The sequence below is a fragment of the Rhineura floridana genome, chromosome 3 (assembly GCF_030035675.1).
Source record: "Rhineura floridana isolate rRhiFlo1 chromosome 3, rRhiFlo1.hap2, whole genome shotgun sequence".
Lineage (NCBI taxonomy): Eukaryota > Metazoa > Chordata > Lepidosauria > Squamata > Rhineuridae > Rhineura > Rhineura floridana.
This window is the reverse complement of record NC_084482.1, coordinates 128,482,743-128,505,816: the sequence shown is the minus strand read 5'-3', so window position 1 is coordinate 128,505,816 and position 23,074 is coordinate 128,482,743. Positions and strand designations below refer to the sequence as shown.

The window sequence follows — 23,074 nt, the reverse complement described above, 5'->3', positions numbered from 1 at the left end:
TTAGGATCGACTTGAAGGCAGTCCATGAATCTTTTGGATATATTCATAGGGTTTTCATGGTAAAAGGTATTCAGAGGTGGTTTACCATTGCCTTCCTCTAAGCTTACAGCACCTGGTATTCCCAGGTGGTCTCCCATCCAACTAACCAGGCCTGACCCTGCTTAGCTTCTGAGATCAGACGGGATTGGGGGTGTTCAGGGTAGTATGGCTATAGCATAGCAAAGGAAATGTAGGGAGACTGTAAACTTAATTGTGGCAGTGGGGTTGGAGGAAAGTATATTTAACTCTTTACCTGTTCCCCATTTTTGTGATCAAAATTGTTCCCAGAATGCTGCTTTCTTGCCTGCAGGGGAAATAATGGGATTCCTCGAGTTCCTGTATTCTTTGCCCCTGGTGGTGTTAAAGCAGCTTGGGGGAAGGTACTGCAAAAGTGGGCAACAGGAAAACACTCTTCCCCCTCCCCCAGGATTCCTGCTGCAATGAAATTAACAGTCCCCTATACCTGCATTTCTCATAATGCCCCCCCCATCCAACAAGAAGGATTGATGATGGATCTCCTGGCATAACGTGCAGTTTGGCTCTGAGTGATATGAAAAGTTTAGTAGTGGTGAAAATGTACTCATTTGTGGTGAGAAGGTGAAAGACTTAAACAATAAGCATTAATATCTGTCAGTAGTATCAATTTTGAGCAGACAAGAAATATGATGATGATGATGTATAGCACACATCCAGTAAGGTGAATTTGTCCACTGATGTTGTTGCATGTTTGTGTTTGGATGCAATGGGACAACATATTATACCACTTGAAAATAAAAGGGTTCTTTAATGTTCATCACCTTTTACAGGGTATTTACAAAAACTCTGCTCATATAATTCTGCTTCTCCACACAAGCAAGGCTCGCTTCTACGTTTTCCAGAGAAGATTAGAGATTTTCTAATTAGCGAAAGAGCTGCATATTAAACACTGAAATGGATAAGTGACTTATAAAGAGCCCAGTAAATTGCAAAATGAAAACAATTAATTCACGCTATCACCCTAGCCTTCCCCCCCCCCAGCCATTCAACACACAGAACTGATCTTGGAAATTGGGTGGGTGGAAGAATCCCCATTGCTATGTATGTGTGTATCTATAGGTAATGCATCTGCATTTTCCTGGAATTGACTCCTGGAGCACTTGCAGACTGCTTCCTCAATTTCAGTTTTTGTCTTATTCAAAAACTTTCCTTTTTTCCAAAGCTTTTAGAATTTCAGCTGCGTTTTTTTATTTTATTTTATTTTCTATAACTTAGATAAGTGTGTTTGAAGGCCTCACTTTGGCTTCTGTTTGTTTCACCTCCCTTTCTTTGTTTTATTTTGATTGTATGCCTTTTGGGGGAAGGACTTGTTTTTATTGTTTTATTTTACATACAGTGCCATGTGCATCTGATAGCCATGTGCATCTGATGATGATGATGATAATTTACTAGGAATATTTGTATAGAAAAGAGAATGGTAAAAGAAATTGGCTGTGTTGTCAATTTGCTCGAACTTTTTTTGAGAGGTAGTTTATAATGCATTTGGAATAGTCAGTATTGTTTAATGGGAGAAAATAGGGTACAAATCATGCTCAGCTATAAAGCTCACTCATTCAATGACTGAGCAAATCTCTTTTCCAGCTTATCTAACAGTGGTCTGAGGATGAAATGGGCAACCCCATTACTTAGGTCATTTAGTTATGAATTACTTAGATCAGGTAAATGTAATAAATAAATTTCAGGTGCTAAATGCTTATTCACCTTAAGTTGCTTTGGGTCCAGAAATTTGTTTTCACACTGGCTGTTCTAGAAGAAGCATCTGTCCCTTTTCTCTTTCTCCCAGTGTGGAGGCTATTAATACTGCTGCTGTGTTGCTGCCTCCCACCACCACCACACAACATGAAAGAACAAGGAAGGCAGCAATGTGAGGTCACTTTTGCCTCACAAATCGGAGACCATGTGATGAAGCTGTGCAGATTTAATGACAGTGATTAAAGTAGGCTGCAGTAGGGATCCTTCTGAGGCACACTGATGTGCAGTTCATGTTCAGTGCTGAGGATGTGGGCTTGGTGTCCATTTGCTGAAGTGGCTAGTGGTTTTTCTGCAGACACACAAAATTCTCTCTCTCTCTCTCTCTCTCTCTCTCTCTCACACACACACACACACACACACACACACACACACACACACACACACAAATCCTTGTATTCTTGGAGAGTGTAGGCTTTGATGTATAGTGATTGCAAGGATTTGGGTTCTCAGTCAGCTTCATATAAACTAAATTATTTAAGTCAGAGAAACATTCTCACTTTAAACACTTTTTTTCTTTATTTCAGAACTTCAGTTCAAAAAGCCCAACTCCAAAAATGTAAACAAGGTCATTGGCCCTCAAATGTTGTGCTTTGGTTTATGCTGAAAATCGGTAAAAAATTCCATAACAAATTTAGTTAGAATAATGCATATAAGCAGGGCTGTGGAGTCGGAGTCGTGGAGTAGGAAGCAATTTTGGGTGGAGTCGGAGTCGGTAGAAATGTACTGACTCCGACTCCGACTTCAAAATAAATTTTGATTGACAAATTTTTTAAAATATAAATTCAAAATGTCAAAGAAGCTTCCCATGAAGTCAGCTGTAGTTGAGTATTTCACTATAACTCAAGATGGAAAACATGAAGATGAAGACAAATGCTGTGATGCCAAGATCAGCGCATATTCAGGCAGCAATAAAAATGCTCCTATGAGAGCTTCCAATTTAAAAAGACATTTACAGCACTTTCCAGGGCTGTGGAGTCGGAAGCAATTTTGGGTGGAGTCGGAGTCGGACAGTAGAAAAATAGAGGAGTCGGAGTCGGTGTCAAAGGTTTGGCGTACCGACTCCATAGCCCTGCATATAAGTCTTAGGATCATAGAAGAGCAGAGCTGAAAGGAGCCTATAAGGCCATCAAGTCCAACCCCCTGCTCAATGCAGGAATCCAAGTTAAAGCACACCTGATAGGTGCCTGTCCAGCTTGAAGGCCTCCAGTGTTGGAGAGCCCACCACCTCCCTAGGTCATTGGTTCCATTGTCGTACTGCTCTAACAGTTAGGAGGTTTTTCCTGATGTTCAGTCGAAATCTGACTTGCTGTAGCTTGAGCCCATTATTTTGTGTCCTGCATTCTGGGATGATCGAGAAGAGATCCTGGCCTTCCCCTGTGTGACAACCTTTCAAATTCTTGAAGAGTGCTATCATATCTCCCCTCAGTCTTCTCTTCTCCAGGCTAAACATGCCCAGTTCTTTCAGTCTCTCCTCATAGGGCTTTGTTTCCAGTCCTCTGATCATCCTTGTTGACCTCCTCTGAACCTGTTCCAGTTTGTCTGCATCTTTCTTAAAGTGCGGTGTCCAGAACTGGGCACAGTACTCAAGATGAGGCCTAACCAGTGCCAAATTAGTACTTCACATGATTTGGAGGGGAATTAGTACTTCACATGATTTGGAAACTATACTTCTGTTAATGCAGCCTAAAATACCATTTGCCTTTTTTTGCAGCCACATCACACTGTTGGTTCTTACTCAGCTTGTGATCAACAACAATCCCAAGATTTTTATTGCATGTAGTATTGCTGAGCCAGTATCCCCCATTTTATATCTGTGCTTTTGTGGTTTTTTTCTAGGTGTAGAACTTTGCACTTATCCCTGTTAAATTTCATTCTGTTGCTTTCATCCCAATGCCCCAGCTAATAAAGATCACTTTGAATTTTGCTTCTGTCTTCCAAGGTATTAGCTATCCCTCCCAATTTTATATTATCTGTAAATTTGATAAGCATTCCCTGCACTTCCTCATCCAAGTCATTAATAAAAATGTTGAAGAGCACTGGACTCAGAACCAAGCCCTGCAGTACCCCACTTACTACCTCACCACAGTTTGAGAAGGAACCATTGATAATCACTCTTTGAGTACGATTCTGTAGCCAACTGTGGATCTACCTGGTTCCATTCAGCCCATATTTAGCTAGCTTGCTAAGTAGAATATCATGGTGCACTTTGTCAAAAGCTGTGCTGAAGTCAAGATATATTATATCCACAGCATTCCCACAATCTATCAGGAACGTTACCTAATAAAAAAATGAGATAAGATTAGTCTGGCAGGATTTGTTTTTAGCATTGAATAATCACTGCATTGTTTTTAAGGTGCTTACAGACTTACAGGTTTGATGTCAGTCTAACTGATCTGTAGTTGCCAGGTTCTTCCTTTTTACCCTTTTTGAAGATAGGGACAACATTAGTCCTCCTCCAGTCATCCAGCACTTCACCTATTCTCCATGATTTTGCAAAGATAATAGATGCTTCCAAGAGTTCTTCAGACAGTTCCTTCATTTCTTTAGGATGCAGTTCATTGGGCTGTGGAGATTTGAACTTATTTAAAGTAATTAGGTCTTAAGTTTTTCCTTGCAGTTTGGAAATGTAGATTTAGAGATGGCATCTCCTTGTCAAAACAAGTAAGACATTATTGACTGATTTAATAATTGTCTGAAATCAAACCTCATTTCCATGTTCTTAACAGCATAGCTCTTTCTGGATTTTTCACCAATATGATTGCTTCTTGTCATACATCCTGAAGATTATTTTACCTTAATCCTTTGAAATGTTTCCTTTTAGATGTCTTCTCTGGAAGAGGTCCTAGGGTTTTACATGACTATTTATGTTCACTTGATATGTATCATACAGTTTAAGTTAACATGTATAATAGCTGCTAAACCACTAAGCACTAGAATTGATTTGAATAAACTTCATCCTTGCATATGTGAGGTGTGCTTCTCATATTAAAGTTAGTGAAGGGCTGTAGTTCAAGGAAAAGGTCCATAGTTAAGTGGTACAGCATCTGCTTTGTATGCAGAACGTCCCAGGTTTAATCCCTGGCATCTTCAGGTAGGGCTGTAATGTGCCCTGCATGAAACCCTGAAGAACTGCTGCCAGTCAGCTTCTGGCTTGGTTTTGGGTCCTGCGGCTACGAAGCATTTTTTGGTGGCCAAAGTCATTGCGAGGGAGTCCGAGTCTTATGAGAAACTGGAGGGGTGCACGAAAAGACAAGGAATGCATTGAGAGCGAAAGAGACTACGCATTGAATAACATCGGGATAAACCACTGTTATTATATTGATTTTAATGTTCAATGTTTCATATTTAATGTTTTTAGTTTAACTTGCTGCTATTTGTTATTGATTTTATTGTAATATTGTATTTTAATCTTGTTTTGTTCACCGCCCAGAGAGCTATTAGCTATGGGCGGTTTATAAATGAAATGAAATAAATAAATAAATAAATAAATCCAGCTGATTCCCCTCCCTTCTGTGTCAGAATCTTGGTGCTGCTCAGTGTCAAGGTCATAACAGACAGTGTATCATGTTAGAAGATCTTATATTTCTGCACAGGTTTACTGTCAGAATTGACTGTGAATGCAGAGATGGAAGTAGCCCAACTGGTCAAGAGATTTTTACAACACTGCCATTTATAGAGTGCATAAAATGATCATAAGATTTATAGCAGGGTTTGACCCACTAACAAGAACATGGAAATAAGAATTGCAAAAGCCTTGTCATCTTATGTTCTTGTCTCTCAGATTTCCAGAAACTAGATTTATGAGAAAAGGTGGCTTTTGTTTTTATAAAAGAATGTGGAAATCTGGAAAAAAAGATACCAGTTTTGCATATGATGCAAATGTGGGCATAATTTAACATGTGCCTGCATCACAATATGTAACTTTATTTCTGTTTATGCTGTTACTGCAAGATGACATCAGGGGAATTCAGTCTTAAAAGCAAAAGTGTAGTGAAGTGAACCACTTCTGCAAACATTACAAGAAAAGCCTTCAGTGTAGTATGCCATTGTGAGTAGGAAACTGAAATGTTTGTCTAATCATATGAATGAGCAAAGTAGATGTAACTGTACATCATAAGATTCTGCCCACAACCCAATACACAGCTGTTTTCTTCCTCTTAGCTGCTACATGAATGCTACTAGAAAGAGTGCCAGGAAAGAGATAAGGTTAATGAGTTGCTATTTCTAGTTGGGAAATATGCTTTCTGTTCTATTAAAACATTTTATCCATGCTGTTTTGGAATGCCCAATTTTATTTTTACTTTTTTTAAAAAAAATCATACAATAAATTGCAGTTGATATAAACATCTTATGAGTCCATGCAGTTGCTTCTATGTGCTAATATTTTTAATGTTGTTTGGCTACATTTTTCCCCTTGTACATGCTACCAAAGATATTTTGAAAGCAAACAATCTAGGATTAAAAATACCAAGGTGGAAATGTATGCACCTGTGTAATAAATCAGTATAAATCTGTATACACTTCTGGATTGTAGTAATTTTGAGCAGTACTTTGATTTAGGAATGTAATTGCTTCCTAGAGCAGGAAAAGTGAACTGAGATGCTCATTGGTGAATAGAAGGAATATGTTCTTCGATGCTATCAAGAATGGGGAAGATGCTTGCTGGCTTAGCAAACAAGATTTACATAGCAAAATGTATTTCCTCTAAAGCAGAAGTGGACAATATGTGGTCTACAGGCCCAGGGTTGTGCATGTGAGTGAAGATTTGTTCAACTGTCTGATCAAATATTGTCAAATGTAAAGTATTTTTAAAGGTTTTTTTTGTTCTAATATGCTATGATTCAGCCCTGTAGCCAGCCCTTGTTAGGTGAGGCAGCCACATTTCTAGGTGGGGGATTTGGGGAGGAGTAGCGCATTGTGCCAGTCAATCCCCCCACCCTCACTGGTGGAGAGAATGTGAGGGCCAGGCCAGGGGAAGGGAAAGGCAGTGATCTCACCCCTCACTCCTCCACCATCCAGAGAGTGTGTTAATTTACATGAATGAAGTTTAATCTGTTGAACTGTGTCACCCTTTTTCGAAAGATCCCCAGGAATACCAGGCTCAAAAGCTTGACTTTGCCTATAGCTACAGTCGTCTTTCACCTGTAGTCTCTCTCTGTGTTCTGATTCTTCATGAAGTGAACTACTTTGATAATGACAGTGAGGTCCTGAACTTGGCTTTGATGCTGCAAATCCCAGTTTTAGAGTCCATCTGAAAAACAAACTTGTCTGTACTACAGGTTTACAAAAAGGCAGAAAGAAAGTAAATACTTTAGGGTATGTTTATTAATTCCTTCTTGAGAGTCTCTCCTTCTTACCTTGAGATTTTCCTTTCTGTTGGACAATCAAGGTAAAGCTTTTTAACTGGCTGCTATATAAAGGACTGACTAAGCAATTGGAAAACAATTGTGGAAAGCAATTGGATTTTTTTACCTAGCTGCTGGGTTGATTTTTCTGTCCAGAAACCCTGAAAAGGCCTTGTGCTGAGCTGCACATACTGGGAAAATCAGAAATTACACCTGAGTTACAGCCTAGCTAGCTAACTGTAGTGTACAATCATAATAGTGTACGAAAGACAATAACTTAACTACCATAATATGGTGCCCCCAATTCCCAATCCACAGAGCCAGTCTAGGAAGATACTATGGTCAATGGTATCAAAAGCTGGCAAATGACTGAGAAGCAGGAATATAGAGCTAAGATGACTCCCAACTTCAAAACCAAGCATTTTTTAGCTATAACATGAAGGTGGCTGGGGGCATTAATGTTCTGGAGAGGGGAAAAGGCATCCCCCAACTCTGTCCCCCTCTTCCCTAAGTATGTAGAAGCCATTACCTTATTTTTGGAAGGTCCTGTTTCACTTCCAGACTGATGGGTCCTGAATAATTGAGTTTGCTATTAGATGGGATGTTGATGTTCAAGAGCACAATAGTATTGGCCTTTGAGAAACTGGATGCAAAAGGCACAATAAAGCGTCCTCTGTGCCTGATAAGGTAGTCAGCCCACCACAACCCAACAAGCAGGACTGATTTAGCAGTAATCCTTCCTGATCTGAAAAAGGTAGCATGGCCTAAATATGACCTATAGCATTGTCATAAGTTTGGGATGATAGTCCATTGACCAACCAAATGTTATAAATTGACCAGTTAATCATCATCTGTCTGTCTGTCTGTCTGTCTGTCCATCTGTCCATCCCACCCTTCCTCCCAGTAGGAGCCCAGTGCAGCAAACAAAAATACTAGAAACATTCTAAAACATAAAAACAAACTCTAAAATATATTTACACAAAACATCTTTAAAAACTTTTTTTTAAAAGCTTTGAAAACACCTTAAAAAGCAATTCCAACACAAACACAGACTGGGATGAGGTCTCTACATAAAAGCCTTGTTGAAAGAGGAACATCTTCATTAGGTGCCAAAAAGATAATAGATGGCACCTGTCTAATATGTAAGGGGAGGGAATTCCAAAGTGTTGGTGCCACTACACTAAAGGTCCACTTCATATGTTGTGCAGAATGGACCTCCTGATAAGATGGTATCTGCAGGATGACTTCACCTGCATAGTGCAGTGACTGACTGGGCATATAAGGGGTTAGATGATCTCCTGCTATATGACCACAGTCAAATATTGTCAAATTTTCTGTGAAGTCATGATAGTGATGATTAGCCTGTCTATTTAGTTCAGCTGTCTTTATACACTAAAATGTTTTTTTTTAAATAATAATTTTGTATTATTTAATATACATTGCTTAGAAGTTTGTTTTTTGTTAGGCAGTTTATAATTTTTCTAAATTAATAGTTTATTTCTCTTAATTGCATTTTTAATTAATTTTAAAAGGCACGGACTGATATATGTGCTTCATTTCAGAAAATAGCCCAATGAAATGACTCCCCAAACTTGAGGATAACATCTGCCTGCGTCTAATAAATAAAATTATTTGTTAAATATGGAGTATAAAATTTAAAGCTAATACAAATAAAGCAGAGCAAATAAATAAATACAGAAAGCATAATGAAACAATATGGTGATACAGGTTCACAAAAATATAAAATGGGCCACCTTGAGGAGAAGACTTGCTGAAATAGCAAAGTTTTAAACTGAGTGAGTGAAATCCCACCACAGTGCTTCCATTTTACCAGGATTGAATCTCTTGTTTATTGACCCTCATCCAGGCCATCACTGTATTCAGGCACTGGTCTAGAACTTGCACAGCTACACCTAGCTAGGTTGTTATGAAGAAATAGAGATGGGTGTCATCAGCATACTGATGGCGCCTTGCCCCAAAACTCCTAATGACCAATCCCAATGGCTTCATATAGATTTTACATAGCACTGTGGAAAATATATGCCATGTGGCATCCCACAGGGTAGATGCCAGGGGGCCAAGGCACCATCCCAGTGCTACTATCCAGACATGATCCTGTAGCTAGAACTAGAACTTCTGTAAAACAGTGCACCCAATTACCATCCAATGGAGTTAGCCCAGGAGGTTACCATGGTTGATGGGATCAGTAGCAAGATCAAGAAGAAGAAGGTCACACTTACCTTGTTTTTCTCTCTTGATAAAAGTCATCCATCAAGATGATCAAGGCCAGTTCAGATGTAAAACTAGGCCTGAATCAATGGGTCCAGAAAATTGGACTTCTCCAGTAATACCTGCTGTTGAGCTGTCAAAACCTTCTCCAATACCTTTACCAAGAAGAAGGTATTTGTGACTAGGTGGTGGTTTATATAAACCAATGGCTCCAGGGTATGTTTATTTTGGAGCAGCTACACAACTGCCTTTCAAGGCAACAGGCACTACTCTCCCTTGACCACACCTTGGACCTACCTTATTATACCACTCTCTTCTTACTGGCTTTTTCTAACCAATATGGGTATAGGTTGAGAGGGCATATGATCTGTCTCATTGCTGCAAGTACCTTGCCAACATAATCAGATTTCATTAACTGAAAACTATCCCACAACACTGAACAGCATGCAGCATTGGATGCCTCAGCATGACCCATTTGAATTGTATCATCAAGATCCATCTGAAGGTGAACAACTTTTTCACCAAATGGTCACAGTGATTTTGAGGGTACCTGAGAAACATCCAATAACACAAGCACCAGCAGCTTTTAGACCACCCAGAAGAGTTCCACCTGCCAACAACGATTTAATGGAGGCAGCAAAATGTGCCACGTAGTAGACACAATTATGTGCTCAATGAGCTTTGAAACAAGACCTTCACCGCTTGTGCTTCAGTTGGCATCCAGCTTGCTTCATCAAGGGGACTGGGAAATGATTGTGCTGATGACCCATTTAATGTTGATATTCCACAGCAACACCAGGGCCTCATCCAGATCCCCCACTCTATCCACTAGAAAATCCATCAGATTCCATTAGTTTCTGGGGGCAGACCGTTCTAATGGGTCCACCACATCTGCAGAGGAAAGTAGGTGCCAATAATCTAAATCTCACCAAGAAGTGGTCTGACCATGAATATGGGATCACAGAGATCTCCCTGACTTCAGACAAACCCCTCATTCCTTGGAGCAAAGACTAGATCCAGGGTATGTTCTACCACACCATTGCCAACTTGAGGCAGACCCATAATTGACATGGAGGCCATGAGATCCCAAGCTGGACCAGAGGTAGTCCTGACATAGATGATGAAATCATCCAGGATTACTGCCAACTCCAAACTCTCAAATGCCTCTGCTGGCTCTGTCAGGGAGGTTGCTGGGAAGCAGGGTGGCTGGTACAACAGCAGCATCCCTATTTTGTCTCTGTGGCCTAGAACCTTGAATGTTGCTCCAAGACGAAGAGATTTCCTAGTGAGCAGGGCCAAAGCCCTATAGCCCATAGAACACACAGATCCTCAGCTCTCCAGTTGAGTACCTGGATAGACAAAGCTGTGTAAGATCAGGCCCGCCCAGATCTCAGTAACACACGCCAATCAGCTCCTCATCAACAATAAGAGAAGTTTCATTTCAAGCTGACCTGGCATTTAACAACAGCACTACCAGGCCATGGGAACCAGTGGAAGGGCAACCAGGTGCTGCCACATGAGAGAGGGAAATAGAGGGGGGAATGATGAGCAAGCACCTGTGCCCCCTCACACCTGCTGACCATATCTCCTTCCACCAGCATGTTTTCCCTTGCCCTTGACTACTGAGGTAATAATAGCATAATTGAAACTCCTATGATTATATTCACTCAAACATATTGCTCACTCACCTCACAATGTTCAGCGCACGGTTCAGAACACCCAGCAAAACTACAACTAGGACTTATGAGCCATTCAGGTCTCTGACTCAGCGATATCAGGACTTTTAAGATGCCTGTATTTTTTAACATAAATATCATCAGCCACAATCCACAAGATCCACTTGCCAATAAATGTTTATATTTATTGCAAACAAATTTGTTCCAAATCTTGTATACACAACAAAATCCTCTTAGGTAAGCATCAGGATCAAAACTGTTTGATGATTAAGACTGTTTAATGATTAAGACAGACCCTCCGTGGCGCAGAGTGGTAAGCGGCGGTAACGCACCCGAAGCTCTGCTCATGGCCTGAGTTCGATTCCAACGGAAGGAGGAAGTTGAATCTCCGGTAAAAGGGGTCGAGGTCCACTCAGCCTTCCATCCATCCGTGTTCAGTAAAATGAGTACCCGGCATACGCTGGGGGGTAAAGAAAGGCCGGGGAAGGAACTGGCAATCCCACCCCATATATACGGTCTGCCTAGTAAATGTCGCAAGACGTCACCTTAAGAGTTGGAAATGACTCGCACTACAAGTGCAGGGACACCTTTACCTTTGCCAACTAGCAGAATGTGCAATTTATGCTATGCTTTCTTGCTTTATTTTCCAGATTACCTTTTCTATTTCCTCCCCAGGTGACTAAGACTTTATTGTCCATGATGGGGCTTCTAAAAAATTACTACATCATAGGATCAAGGGAACAAAACCAAGGGACTTCCCTCTGGTCACAATTTCTTACTCTGATATTCTTATGCCACTTGGGTTTCTTATTTTTTGAATTACTGGGAGGAAGGGTGGGATAGAAATCTAATAAAATAAATAATAATAAAGAGGCTATGATGGAAATGTGATAGAGCGAGACCTGAATAATTAATGATACATCAGAAATCATCCACTAATATAGCCAATTACAGGATATGGCTGCACCTTCTAAGGTTGCCAACTCTTGAGATCAGTTCCGGTATTGGGCAGGACCCGCAGGCAGAACTCAGCCGTTTGTAGCAGAACCAGGAGCCAACCCCAGTGCAAAATCCATCACTTCACCTAAAGGGGACAGCTGCAAAAGAAAAGATGTAGAAAAGTGAAGGGCCCTTGCCTATTGATCTTCGGCCACCTTGTGCAAACAAAACCTGGGCCAGGTCAGATTTCCTGACTGAGAACTATAGAATGAAATAATTTAAATTGGCAAGGGGCAGGGGTGGGGAACCAATTAAAATAATTTATTTTAACAAATTTTTCCATTATGAAAATCATATATTTCCTGAAGAAGGATATGTAATAATTAGTTGCTATCACTTAATAGTTTGCAAATAAACATAACTTTTATACATCATGAGAGCATAATCCAAAACTTTTCAACACAGAAACCTTGTTCACAAGAAACAGCTAGACAATGAATCAATGTGTGAGTGAGGAGTGGGACTGCATCTATTATCCCTGCTTCCAATGACACACAGGACGGATTGCTCCTGGCGTATGCACATAAAGTGCAAACATCTGCAGGGAAGAAGCCTTCACCAAGACCCTTCACACATGTAGTATTGTTGAGCCAAGTATTCCCCATCTTATAACTGCATTTGGTTTCTTTTTCATAGGCACAGCACTTTGCACTTATCTCTGTTAAATTTCATTCTGTTGTTTTCAGCCCAGTTCTCCAGCCTATCAAGATCCCTTTGACTTGTTTCTGTCTTCCAAGGTATTAGCTATCCCTCCCAATTTTGTATCATCTGCAAATTTGATAGGCATTTCCTACACCTCCTCATTCGAGTCATTAATAAAAATGTTGAAGAGCACTGGGCCAAGGATTGAACCCTGCAGTACCCTGCTCATTACCTTCCCCAAGTTTGAGAAGGAACCGTTGATAAGCACTCTTTGAGTACGATTCTGTAGCCAACTGTAGAACCACCTGATAGTTGTTCCATCCAGCCCACATTTAGCTAGCTCGCTAATCAGAATATCATGGGCACTCTGTCAGAACTTTGCTGAAGTCAAGATATATTATGTTCACAGAATTCCCACAGTCTTCCAGGGAGGTTACCTGATCCAAAAAATGTGATAGGATTAGTCTGGCAGGATTTGTTCCTGATAAATCCATGTTGGCTTCTAGTAATCACTGCATGATTGATTGATTGATTGATTACTTTATTTCGGTCAAATCACTGCATTGTTTTCAAGGTGCTACTAGAATGTCCTCCATTTCTACTACATCATGCTACATTAGTTCCACTAATGAAGGATGTCTTCTAGCTCTTCTGCTGCTACCACCCTTTTCCATGGAGTTTCCTCCACTTCATTGTTGCTCTCCACAACAGTCTCCTCTTCTGCTTTATCATGCGGCTGTTCTTCCACCTCCTCTACTTCTCTTTGCTGTTGTTGTTCCAGCGTTCTATCTAAGAACTCTTCATCTTCTCTGATACTCTTCAGTGTGGTCACCCGCTGTTTCAGACCCTTCACTTTTTCTTCCAACAGCGCCACCAGCTTGTATTTGTTGCACATGTACACCATGTTGTTCTCAGGCAAGAAAACAAACATTGCACACACTTTGCAGGTCACTACCACTGGAGTGTCCGTCCTGTCCATAGTCTCTACTGCCTTTTGCTTCTTTCTTTCTACTTGCATTGGAATGGCCTGTGCCTTGTCCTGTCCTCTTTCAGGGTAAATGGCAGAATCCTACAGGTATGTGGTATGCTGTACAAGGGGAAAAAATCTAGGGACCTCCCCTGCGAAACTCCTGTTAGCTCTCTTTGTTCGCTCTCTCAGAGCTGGCTCGCTTGAATCTCCTGTTGATCAGCTGACACAGCTTGCTCTGCTCAGTTAGGTGTCAGGAAACAGAATGAAAACTCCCAGCACACACAGCTGCTCCTAGTTGCACTCAGCAGCTATCAGACCACTCCCCTTCAGCCAGCAACTTTCAGGCTGCACCCCTTCCAATCAAGCTGCTATGGAGCCCTTCAGAGCACACAATCAGAGCATCACAATCAGAGCACACAATCAGAGCCCTCGACTTCAGAGCCCTCTTTGTCTGGTTCTTTCTTCCTACATCTCCTCTGCCAAACTCATGTTAGCTCTAAAATGGCAAAGGTTTTCTTCTTGCAGACATTTGCAATGTATGTGCAGATAACTAAGGGGGTAGTGCTAGTCATTGCATCACTGCTCACATGTTGATTCAATATGTGGCCCTTTTTCCTGAATATGGCTGCACTCCATGTGCTTATCTGCTCATGGAAAAGGAGGTGGTCAATGATGAAAATAATGGGTTTTTGTTTGGCATTCCCTGTACACAATAAAGAACACCAAGCAATGTCGGTTACCTGATGACTTAAATGTTGAGAATTATCCAGAAGCAGGGAATGGTACTTACTGAGCAGAATCTCCATGAAATAGAAAATAAGGGCTGCATCAACTCCCATTGATTTCTATGGGGCAATAAAGCATGGGTCTATATGTCTTGTTAAATCCACTGGGGTGTAAAATAGCTTAATTTTAGTAGGACTGTGCCCTAAAGCATCTGTGCTGTCTTTTCGGAAGTTATAATATTCTTAATTTACCAGAATTACACATTAGCTTTTGTGTCATATTTAAAATGTTCAACCTTTCAAATCAAATGCCCCCCCCCCCGGATTCTTATTTTTATGTAGAAAAGTAGATTTAGCCAAATATACTTAATCAAGGGTTCAGTTTTTAAAAGTCAAGTGTCACCTTTAACATGTTGGTCTGTATTGAAGTCAGATTTCATATTAAATGAGGTTTATGTTTAGAAATAACACTTACTATGACTGATTTTTTTAAAAAAAATAATTTTGAAAAATCTGAAAAAAAGAAATATTCACCTGCAATCGTAGCACTTCCTTCTACTGCTCAGATGTAACTGGAAGATACCCTAAAGTATCTCACACATTCAAAAGAAAGAACAGTATAACACAGGAGTATCTTGTGAATTATTGCAGTAACAATTGCATTTGAACCTGAGTGCTGGACAGACGTCATGGGTGTGTGCTTGGTGCAGTGTGCTCCTGGCCCTCAGGGAATAGGTTTATTCCTTTGAGACCAAGTTGGTTGATCTGGAGAAGCTGAAAGAGGCAGAGAGGATGGTGGATGAGAGTGGGGATGTGATAGTTGTATCACATTACTAGGGTGATAGTTCCCCTGCTGCCTTGGAAATTGAGTGTCTTGGAAAAGGAGGTCATCATTCTGAGGAAGAGGCAAATGAGGACAAATGATCAGGAATAGTTCAGGAATGAGACCTTGGGGTTATAGTGGATAGCCTGATGATAATGTTGATTCAGTATGTGGCAGCTGCAAAAAAAGAAAATGAATTCTATGCCAGGGATCATTGAAAAATGGAAATGGACTGCCTTCAAGTTGATTCCGACTTATGGGCGACCCTATGAATAGGGTTTTCATGGTAAGCGGCATTCAGAGGTGGTTTACCATTGCCTTCCTCTGAGGCTGAGAGGCAGTGACTGGCCCAAGGTCACCCAGTGAGCTTCATGGCTGTGTGAGGATTCGAACCATGGTCTCCCAGGTCGTAGTCCAATGCCTTAACCACTACACCACACTGGCTCTCCAGGGATCATTAGGAAAGAGATAAAATAAACCTGCCAAAAATAAATTGGGAAAGAGATAGAATAAACCTGCCAAAATCATAATGCTGTTATGCAAATTTGTGGTAAGACCACACTTGGAACACTGTGTTCAGTTCTTGTCACTGTACTTCAAAGAGGATATTGTAGAGCTGGAAAAGTTTCAAAAAAAAAAAGGCAACCAAAATGATCAAGGAGATGGAGCTACTCCCCTAGGAGGAAGAGATACAATATTTGGGGCTTTTCAATTTTTAAAAAAGGTGAGTAAAGAGAGACATGATAGAAGACATGTATAAAAGTATGCATGGGGTAGAGAAACTGGACAGGGACAATGTTTTTCCCCTCTCTCATAATACGAAAACGTAGGGCCATCCAATCAGTCTGAAAGTGTAAAGATTCAGAACAGATAGAATAAAGTACTTCTTCACACAGCACGTACTTAAATTATGGAATTCAGTATTGCCAAATGTAGTGAGGGTCACCAGCTTGGATATCTTTAAAAGAGGATTAAACAAATTCATGGAGGACAAAGCTATCAGTTGCTACTAGTCACAAAGGCTATATTACCTCCAGTATTGGAGGCACTATGCTGAGAAATTGAGAGCAGAAGAGTGCTGCTGTGCTTATTTCCATTTTGTGAGTTTTCCATAGTCATCTGGTCAGCTACTCTGGGCATAGAATAGATACGCTTTTCATTTGATCCCACAGGACTCTTTGTATGCTCTTAACTGGACAAAAAATTAAATGTTTTGACTTTTGAAAGTAACTTTGGTGTTTTAAGGTGTGTTAATTTTTTTGTTTTACTTGTGTTCTTTCCCACTGTTGAATAATCAGAATGCATACGAAACACTGGCAAGTAATGAACTTGGAACTTTTAAAATGAAAACAGTATTTTTCTCTCTCAATTAAATCTTTAAACATCTTGAAATCTGCATATTTCACAGTTTGCAAATATGATTGTTTTCCAACTGGTGAATGTTTGAAAATAGTTTGTAAGTGAGAAAATGTGTGTGTGTGGAGGTATTTCATTCTTTTGTTAATACTATTGGAGGGTTTTAAGAATGGAAAGTTGATTTTCCAACAATCAACTCCTCATGTTTTCTTCCAGGTTTCCTAACCTCCCCCCCCCCAAAGTCAGACATCTGTGGTTAGTTTTATTTTTGCTTGACATAGTTTTCTTTGTCACAGTGTTGGACAAAGGTACATTGGTTGTTTGCTTGCATGTAGAGTGGTGCCATCAATTCCTCTCTTGAGGAATGGATCCAGTGTCAAATTGGACTTGATAACGTCTTGTTTAGCATAACCCTGATTAGACAGTCAGAGGTTGAATCTGACTCTGAGTCATTAGTAGCTGTCAGCACTGGAGCATTCAAGTGGAAGCACTACAAGTGGAGGGAGAACAGGAGATGCAGTAAGAGCTGAAGGGACTGCTACAGCAGGAACAGATTAGTATTTATGAGAGGGATTATAAGACTGACTGTTTTGTGGCCCATAAGATCTTGTCCCCCCTTCCCCCCCCCCGCTTGATTAGATAGTATTGTCTCAGGGGGGTCCAATGGCACCTCATTGACTACAGCTCATTTTTTGGGGAATGTTTGGCAGTCCTGATCAATAACCTCATTGAGCTAAATGATAGGTGGCAGGAATCCTGTGCTGTGAGGCAGATGGCGCCAATGGAGTGTCCAGTGTTTGTACATTGTTTTCTTGCTTCATTCAGTGTGTGGTGATAATTTCTTTTCACTTCATCTTCTCTAAATTCAGTTCCCTCCACCACTTAAAATGCTTCTTCCTGCAAGATGTACATTCTCCAAAATCCAAGCTGAATTAAAGGAGAGAGAAAGAGATGGTATAAAATGTAACAACTCTGGGAAAGGCCAAAGGTAAGGATTTTGGCAGTGGGGGCTATTATGGGTTATAGTTAGGATGAAGAAATTGCACAAAACCCATAGATATTGTAGTCAACAAGATAGGACATAGTGGGGCATACTCTGGAAGTTCAAGATTCAATGTGTGTACTATTTCGTTGCATGCTCAGAGTATTAGAAGGGGCAACTGACTGCAAAATCCACAAAAAGGGCTGAGGGAATATTTGGGAGCTTCACAATATCTAGGGTTAGAACCAGAGTAAGAAGAGAGCTTGAGGGGAAGGGGAGAGAGTAGTAGTGGTGAGCAGAATTTTGTTTTCTCGTAAATAACCATCTTCTCTTTGCTTCCCTGCTTTGTTTGCCTATGGGAGTTTGTCAGTCAACTCCCTTGCCACCTCTGTGCAGGCTGGTGGTGGTTCTTCAGAGTAGAATAAGCCAGTTGGTCTCAATGGCTGCAGGAATATGTGGGCAGAGAAGGCTCTCTGCTGGGTTGACATGGCCATGCCAGCGGCACCTCTTAGGCTCTGCTAATAAAAGTTCAGTGATTCCATGTTCCACTTGGCATAACATACCTAATGAACTTAACAAGCTCAAGGGGTACTAAAACCTCTCTGCTCTTGTTAGCAAGCACCAGCTGGGAGCATGTCAAAAGGGTAGGTGGGAGCTGACAGAACTTGGAATTTCAGTTTATGAAGAGAGAAGAAAGAATTGTGATGCTCCTATAAAACTAAGCATAAGTCAGGACTTGCATTGGAAACAGGAGAGCACTCATTTTCTCACAGTATTGCAAAGGAGAGATGGACTGTAGAGGGATGTGTATATAGGTTCCTCTCTTACTGGTCTTCGACCGTAATAAACAATACTACTACTATAGGTTCCTCTTTTGTGCTGATAGGGAGAAACTGGAAGGACATTTTAGGGTGTTCTGGTTGCAAAGCAGGCTACAGTGGTGCAGGTAGCAGAGCATGGAGGAGGGTAAAGAAGGAAACCGAGGGAGCTGCTCCAATGCTGGAATGCAGTTCTGAGCCCAAGAGCTGAGCATAGTAAAGAGCGTTTATCAGAACACAATACTAAGTCCTGCAGAACAGGTCTGATCTGACACTTGAATTAACTGTCCTTCACTTGGAAATTGCATTCACTTTAACCTCCTATTTCATTCCTTCTCTACCCCCCTCCATCTTCCTGGAAACCTTTGAAGCCTTTTTTCTACTCTCATGTGAAACAGCAAAGCTGTTTCTTTCTAATTCAGAGGGAAGTGCTGGCATTCATCTCCTGCTGGGAAGAAAATGCTGGAGACCAGCTTCTGCCAGCTCCTGATCTTTCTGTGCCATGATTAGTGACTTGTGCTACATCACATGAGGTGAAGACCCTGAGGGAGTAGGGAAAAGCAAGCGCTCCTAACACAAAGTCCTTACCTTCAAGAAACTACTTGCCTCTCTTACAAAAGCCAGCACAGCATTTGGCCTGCACTGCCTCTTTGTGACTGTTCTCAGTATCAACAGCCCCAAGTCTTGCTTGGAACTTGGTTTGTCCTCATGGCAAATTGGCCAGGTTTAGTTGGCTGCTTCTGACAGTTAATATCTTCTCTATGTGTCATTAATCCTAAGCACATCAGGCACAGTTTGTTCAGGCATATTTTCTTAAGGGAAGCATGTGGGTTCTCAGAGACCATTTCCGGGTGGGTTTCAGTCTTAACAGGACCCACTGAGTTTGGGTGGGTAATAAAATCTTGCATGTCCATCCTTGGGAATCTGCTAAGGCAGATGGCAAGGCAGGTGTTAATCCAGAATTAGTTTCAAGGGGGATATCTCCTTCCTCCATACACACACACTAATTGTGCCGCTGTAATACACAGAATCTAAATGTCTTTTCTGAAGGTAGTGCTTTTGTCAGATTGTCATGTTTTGTCAGCATTGAAAGCAGTAGCTTGATAAAATGCAGGGTTTTTTTTCTTTTTTACGCAGTTTGCATCACTTATGACATTATGTGCTATGTAATAGTGATTGCCCAAGTGTGATGGCTACCTATTGGATAGTGTCCATGGCATCATTACTGATGAGCAACACAACTGGAGCCACCATGTTTTTTATGCTAGAGCTGTCATCTTTTTGTAACCAACTTTAAGCAAAACTTATTCCCAGCATCACTCTTCCCTATCAGCTAGTGATGGGACATCTTGCAAAAGATGTCATTTTCATGATGCCCAACTACCCTATATGCACCACACATGCTCAGCAGCATCCAAGGACTGCATATGCTCACTGTCCCATTTAGGATGGATGTTATCCTTTCCACTGTTCTCACTTCTCTAGTAAGTAACATAAAGCGGAACATGGTGGGGTAAGTCCCATTCATGGTGGCAAGGGTTGTGGCTGTATCAAGGCCCTGTAGGCCTCACCATCCTTATTATGTTATCAGGAACATGCAGCAGGGCCAGCCCTAACATTGGGCCAAGTGAGGCAGCTGCCTGAGACAGCTGATTTTGGGGGTGCTTCCACATGACAGTTTATTGTGGGCTCCATGCTGCTCATGAATGCAGTTTTTGTTCAGCATCCACATGACATCATCCTAATCAAAATGCTGTCCCATATTATTTTCACCTTTAAACTGGATTTCTGCAGAACACACACAAAACAGTAAATCTGGATTAAATGGCTGAGGGAGAGGGAATATGGAATGTCATTTTGATGAGGAAGAAGTCATGTGGAAGCTGCAAAAAAAACCTTTGCATGCATGAACAACATTGAATCCACATGTGGAAGCCATGTGGTCATGTGGAAGTGCTGTGTGTGTCATAAAAGGGTGGCACATATTGTATTTCACTTCCAAGGAAGGGATAGGTGATAAGTACCTTGTCAGTCCAAAATAACTTGACCAGCCTTGGATACTATGCTGCCTGACTCATTCCACCTCAAGCTGCAAAACATCTGGGAAATGATCTGGGGAAAATAATTTTGAATATGATTTGGATGTTCAATGAATCAATCCATTGTTAACTCAGGCATGGGGAACTCCTGGCCCGTTGGCTGAATTAGGCCTGCCTGGCCTCGCCATTTGGCCCACCAAACCATTTGGGCAAGCTATGCCCACCTTCCAAACACCTGGTGTCATATATGACAGGTAAAAAGGCAGCTGGGCTAAAAGGTGCTTCTGATGCGTGACTGATCAGCTGATCATAAAGGTAAAGGTGTCCCCGCACTTGTAGTGCGAGTCGTTTCCGACTCTTAAGGTGACGTCTTGCGACGTTTACTAGGCAGACCATATATATGGGGTGGGATTGCCAGTTCCATCCCCGGCCTTTCTTTACCCCCCAGCATATGCTGGGTACTCATTTTACCGACCACGGATGGATGGAAGGCTGAGTGGACCTCGACCCCTTTTACCGGAGATTCAACTTCCTCCTTCCGTTGGAATCGAACTCAGGCCGTGAGCAGAGCTTCGGGTGCGTTACCGCCGCTTACCACTCTCCACCACGGATCATAGGCAACTCAAAAGCCCTGTTTGCAAAGAGCTCTATGCTCTTTGCTGATTGTCAGGATTTTAAAGTGCTGATGTCAGGTGACTGATATGTAGACGGTCCCATCTTACCTGTCAAATTTGGCTCATGGGGGTAGGATCTCACCCACAGGCTGGATCCAGTTCCCTACCCTTGTTTTAACTGATGATTTCCAAATTAGATGGAATTAGGATTACCGTTTCTAGTTTCAGGCACTCATATGATAGCACTGTTCAAGTACTGGAAAGGTTGCCACACAGAGGAGGGCCAGGATCCCTTATTGATTGTCCCAGAGTGCAGGGCACAGAATAATGGGCTCACAGGAATCCAGATTTCAATTGAACATCAGGAAAAACTTCTTAACTGTTAGAGCGGTACGACAGTGGAACCAATTACCTAGGGAGGTGATGGGCTCTCCAACACTGGAGGCCTTCAAGAGGCCGTTGGACGGCCACCTGTCTGGTATGCTTTAAGTTGGATTCTTGTATTGAGCAGGGGGTTGGAGTCAATGGCCTTATAGGACATTTCCAACTCTACGATTCTGTAATGATGTTCATTAGCTAAACAATCTCATTTCTGATATCATTCACATGGAAATGTAGGCCTTCTAAGTACATAAATTTGGGATTACACTCATGCAGCATGAGTCTGTTTGCTTGTTGTTGTTATATGCCTTCAAGTTGATTACAACTTGTGGCAACTCTATGAATCAGTGACCTCCAATAGCATTTGTTATAAACCACCCTATTCAGATCTTGTAAGTTCAGGTCTGTGGCTTCCTTCATGAAATCAATCCATCACTTGTTTGATCTTCCTCTTTTTCTATTCCCTTCTGTTTTTCCCAGCATTATCGTCTTCTCTAGTGAATCATGTCTTCTCATGATGTGTCCAAAGTTTCATCATTTTAGCTTCTAGTGATAGTTCTGGTTTAATTTGTTCTAACACCCAATTATTTGTCTTTTTCGCAGTCCATGATATCTGCAAAATTCTCTTCCAACACCACATTTCAAATGAGTTGATTTTTCTCTTATCCGTTTTTTTCACTGTCCAACTTTCACATCCATACATAGAGATTGGGAATACCATGGTCTGAATGATCCTGACTTTAGTGTTCAGTGATGCATCTTTGCAATTGAGGACCTTTTCTAGTTCTCTCATAGCTGCCCTCCCCAGTCCTAGCCTTCTTCTGATTTCTTGACTATTGCCTCCATTTTGGTTAATGACTATGCCGAGGTATTGATAATCCTTGAGAAGTTCAATATCCTCGTCAACTTTAAAGTTAAATAAATCTTCTGTTGTCATTACTTTAGTCTTTTTGATGTTCAGCTGTAATCCTGCTTTTGTGCTTTCCTCTTTAACTTTCATCAGCATTAGTTTCAAATCATTACTGGTTTCTGCTGCTGCTGTTCTTATGTGTCTTCAAGTCGATTACGACTTATGGCGACCCTATTAATCAGTGACCTCCAAGAGCATCTGTCATCAACCACCCTGTTCAGATCTAGTAGTATGGTATCGTCTGCATATCTTAAATTATTGATATTTCTCCCTCCAATTTTCACACTTCATCTTGATCCAATCCCGCTTTCCATATAATATGTTCTGCGTATGAACAAATAAGGTGATAAAATATACCCCTGTCTCACACCCTTTCCGATTGGGAACCAATCGGTTTATCCATATTCTGTCCTTACAGCAGCCTCTTGTCCAGAGTATAGGTTATGCATCAGGACAATCAGATGCTGTGGCACCCCCGTTTCTTTTAAAGCATTCTGTCGTTTTTCATGATCTACACAGTCAAAGGCTTTGCTGTAATCTATAAAGCACATGGTGATTTTCATCTTAAATTCCTTTGTCCATTCCATTATCCAACATATGTTTGCGATATGATTTCTGGTGCCTCTTCCCTTTCTAAATCCAGCTTGGACATCTGGCATTTCTCGCTCCATATATGGTAAGAGCCTTTATTGTAGAATCTTGAGCATTACTTTACTTGCATGGGATATTAAGGCAATA

General features: G+C 41.2%; 1 protein-coding gene and 1 pseudogene across 2 annotated transcripts in view; one reads left to right on the top strand and one right to left on the bottom strand.

The window, feature by feature from the left end:
• The window catches only part of CACNA2D2 (calcium voltage-gated channel auxiliary subunit alpha2delta 2), a 1,044,533-nt gene that overhangs the window by 216,272 nt on the left and 805,187 nt on the right, over nt 1–23,074 (top strand). The window lies entirely within an intron of this gene.
• On the bottom strand, nt 101–215 carry LOC133382530 (5S ribosomal RNA; annotated as a pseudogene).